The following is a 4756-nucleotide window of genomic DNA, read 5'->3' on the forward strand; positions in this document are numbered from 1 at the left end:
TAATGCTATTTGCAGCAGCATGGATGGACCTGGAGATCATCATTCTAAGTGAAGTAAGCCAGAAAGAAAGAAAAATATCATATGATATCATTTACATGTGGAATCTCAAAAAGGGACAAATAGCCTTATTTACAAAACAGAAACAGACTCACAGACATAGAAAACAAATTTATGGTTACTGGAGTGGGGGGGAAAGGGTGGGAAGGGATAAACTGGGAGTTCAAGACTTGCAGATACTAACTAGTATATATAAAATAGATAAACAACAAGTTTATACTGTATAGCACAGGGAACTATATTCAATACTTTGTAGTAACTTTTAATAAAAAGAATATGAAAACAAGTATATGTACATATATACATGACTGAAACATTATGCTGTACACCGGAAACTGACATAACACTGTAACCTGACTCTATTTCGATTATTTTCTAGTTTACTTTGTACTGTCAACAACAAAAAAAAGTCTCATTTCTTTTCTAATGTCTTTTCTTTTCTAATGTCTTTTCTAATGTCTCATTTTTACACTTGGATGCCATTTGTAATTCCAGAGGACACACAAATTGCTGGGAAGGAGGATTGATTAGAGGGAAGAACAAAGAATCAATTGAGGTAAGTGTGGGAGTGATGGAAAGATGATGGGATCTGGGTAATACTTTCTTTGCTCATGAATTAGCTGGCTTCTTACCTTTGTGTTGGTTATTGACAATTGGCATTCAGTTTTCAGTCCCATCACTTCCTCACCGACTTTTGACTTTCCTTTACCATAGCAACTAAAAAGTACAACTGTCTTCCAAGCCCCCTCTAGGCAGCTTACTAGATGCAGATGCAGTTTCCAGCGTTAGTCTCATGTGGGATTTGGAAGGCACTCCATCTTCTATCAAAGCCTTCGATACATACTATTTTTTAAATAAATTGTTTATCTTAAAATAAGCATAGAAACCATTGATCTCGATGGTTTCCCCAGCTCTAAAATGAATAACTTTTACTCAGATATAACTAGAATATCTTTTTTACTATTTTTATTATTAGGCAGGTAAGAAATACAGAAATTCTAAGGGGCTTAAAATGTTTCAGTAAAACAAAAAGTAAGACCATGTACTTAAAAATTAAGGGAGAAAGAAATAAACTATGGGCAAGGCAAGTGGTAAATAGTACATACAACCTTTTAATTATCTGTGAGGGATCTGCAAACTATGGCCCACAGGTCAAATCTGACTGTAGTCTGTGTTGGGGGATAAGTCTTTATTGCAACACAGCCATCCCCAGTCATTTACCTGTTGTCTGAGACTGTATTCACGCTATAATGATGGTAAAGAAGTCTCAACAGAGACTGTATTGTCTTAAAATTTACTATCTGCCTCTTTACAGAAAAAGTTTGTCAGACCCAGAGCAAAAGCTGGGCTAGCACCCATGGTTCTGGCTCAGCTGGAACTAAGTACATAGATCTGTTAGCGTTCAGTGATGACTAAGACAGTGTCCCTCTCCACTTAGATGTCATATTCTAACTGGTACATTTACTCCGTCACAAGCAACTGAATAGGATATTTCAAAAACCATGCTTGTAAATAGTATAGTAATTTACAGAAAGTAGCTCTGTCAGTTATTTAGTATTTAGTGGATATTTTGCTATTAAATATTTTACTTAATTGTTACACCATCACAATGATAAGCACTAGTGTATTAATTCTGTTTTCCAGTTTAAGTAGCATGCTTAATGCCATGTCTGAACCCAGGCGTCAGTGTGACAATGCGGTCACAGGAGCACATGGTAGGAGGAGGACTCTTACTCAGCCTTTAAGTTCAGGGAAATTTGCTAGAGGTGCTGTATTAGCTAAATTATAAGGAGTGTGAGAGAAGGAAAGGTGAGAGAGAGAGAAAGTGAGGATTTACAAAGGCCATAGGCAATGTCTGAATTTCCTGACAACTTCCTGTAATTTTATCTTCTTCTGCCTGCAGTGAATAGGTACAGTAAGGCAATGGGGTTGCACTGATAGGCTCCGTGACGAATAATACTATCAAAAATAACATGAGCCTCAGCCATTTGTTGAACATGTTCTAAGTGCCATGTTTGTTAAGACTTGACATATATGTTGGTTTAATCCAAAAAGTAACTTTGTTCAGCAAATACTATCATTAACTCTGTTTTACAAATAAAGAAACAAAGGCAAAGATAAACATCTTACCCCAGAATTACTTAGATGGGAACTGGCAACGTCGGTTTTCCAGACGAGGTGTTCTCATTCCGGAACTCATGGTCTCAGCCACCGCACTGAATGGCTTCACCGTGTTCAGCCTCCTCAGTGTAACGCAGTAGCTCTCAGAGCAGTGGAGCGCTGGCAGCTGACTTTCCATGCTGAGAATTTAAATTCTCTGAAGGTGAAGATGCCTGGTTCAGAGAATCAGCATTTGTCTTAGAGTCTTCGTCAGGCAGAGCTGTGATGCCAGGTCCCTTCCTGTGAATCAAGCAAGGATCCCTGATCTAATCAGTAGTAACCAAGCGTCAACAGATTCAAAACATTAGGAGGTCATGAGGGTGAATGTGGCTATCAATTGGAGATTTCTTGAATGCCTCTCTATTTAGGTAGTTATTGGATTATGAGCCTCATTTTACATATCAAGAAATTAATTTTATGAACTATTAAATAAGTTGCCCAAAGTCATACAGCTTTTAAAGTATCAGATTACAGTTTTGAATCAAAATTGGTCTAATCCAATAATGTTTGTTCTTTTTTCCCACACCATGATAATTCATATATGTACACAAAATTTAATTTCCTCATACCTAAAATAGTCAGAAAATCCAGGAATTTAATTAAGTAGACTAAAGTCTATGGTTTTTCTTTGAACTTTCTATGCACAATTTGATGTCTGAAAGGGTTGCTGACAAATCATTCATGAAGAAAAGCTGCTGAAATTTTCAAATATGTTAACAGTATTTTCATTGGCAATATTCATAAAAGTTTGAGAATCTTTTAGAGATTGACTTCAAAATTTGTTATCCAAATTTTATGCAAACATATCTGTATGACGTTTTACTTTGCTTCACCTAATATCAAATGGATTGCATTGACATTTTTGAGGTATTCAATTTTTTTTAAATCATGGCTTAAAGTATTATAACAATTTTGCCAATAAAGTTTCAAAATTGTATCATGGAAAAAACAAAATGATCTAATTTTTAGTCAAAAAATTTCTGAGGGATTTTTATTTTGGAGAAAAATAAATGCAAGCCAAGAACACACATACAATATAGAAATTTACTTTCTCTCCAAAAGTAAGTTTGTTTAGAAAGCAATATGGAAATTTCTTTAAAAATGAAACACAGACTTGTCACATGACCCAGCAACGCCATTCCAGAAACCCTATCCAAAATAATGAACATATGTGTACACCAAAAGAATTACACTCAAATGTTAATGGCAGCATTATTCACAATGACCAAAAAGTGGAAACAACCCAAAAGTCTGTCAACTGGTGAATGGACAAACAAAATATAGTATATCCATACAGTAGAATATTACTTGCCAATAAAAAGGATTATAAAATACTGACAAAGCTACAATATGGATAATCTTAAAAAGTGAATGGAGCCAGTCATAAAAGAGTATGTATGATTTCGTTTATATAGAATACTCAGGAAAGGCAAATATATAGAGAAAGGAGATTAGTTGTTGCTTGAGATTGCAGATGGAGAAAAACTGAAGGCAGCATAAGATTTATCTTTAGAGTGACAGAAATGTTCTAAAATTAGATTGTTGTAATGCTTGTACAGCTCTGTAAATACGTTAACATTCACTGAATTATACACTAAAAACAGGTGAATTCTTCATTACATAAATTACATCTCAGTAAAGCTATTTTTAAAAAATGAGTTTGCATCTTGTAAAAATCTGGCTTATTTCAAACTGGACTAGGGTGGTGGGTGTTTGGGACAGTTAGACAAAAATGAAATATCTTGACAACTATTAAATTGCTTTGTAAATCTATCCATTTCCTAAATAATGAAATTACTGCTCTAAAATATCAAGCATTCCTTCTATAGTTATAGAATTTAACTAATTATATATTACAAGTTATAATTGTGAGACTCAAAATACTTCGAGATTTAGAAAGGGATGACAACACAAATCATATAAACAAAAACAAAAATGTCACATAGCTTTGCCACCTGCTACAACATTTTATTTAAGGCTTCTAGAAGAATCTAAGTAACATTCAACTATAATCATGACACTAACTAGCCAGACATTTCAATTATAAAGGTATTGTATAATATATACTTCAGGTGCAAACAGTATTACTTATGTATATGGATGGCTGTGGAAAGGGAAAAAACACCTTTTCCAGCTCCCTTCAAAGGTATTTTAGTATTCCAATCTTATTTTTAAACAACATTGTGGAAAATAGTAAGTTGAAACAAGTTATTTTATTAAAATAATGATTTTTAGAAGTTGCTTTTATTGTTGTGCACCAAAAACTAACTTAGCACTACAGGTCAATTATACTTCAAACAGAGAACTCTTAGAAAAAGAAATCAGATTTGTAGTTACTGGAGGTGGAGGGAAGGAGGACTGGGAATTGGATGAAAGGAGTCAAAAGATACAAACTTCCAGCTATAAAACAAATTAAGTACTATGGATGTAATGTATAACGTGATAAATATAATTAGCTGCTGTATGTTATATACAAAAGTTATTCAGACAGTAAATCTAAGAGTTCTGATCACAAGGAAAAAATATTTTTCTTTTTCTT

Source organism: Vicugna pacos, chromosome 7 (genome assembly GCF_048564905.1).
Source record: "Vicugna pacos chromosome 7, VicPac4, whole genome shotgun sequence".
NCBI classification, from domain to species: Eukaryota; Metazoa; Chordata; class Mammalia; order Artiodactyla; family Camelidae; genus Vicugna; species Vicugna pacos.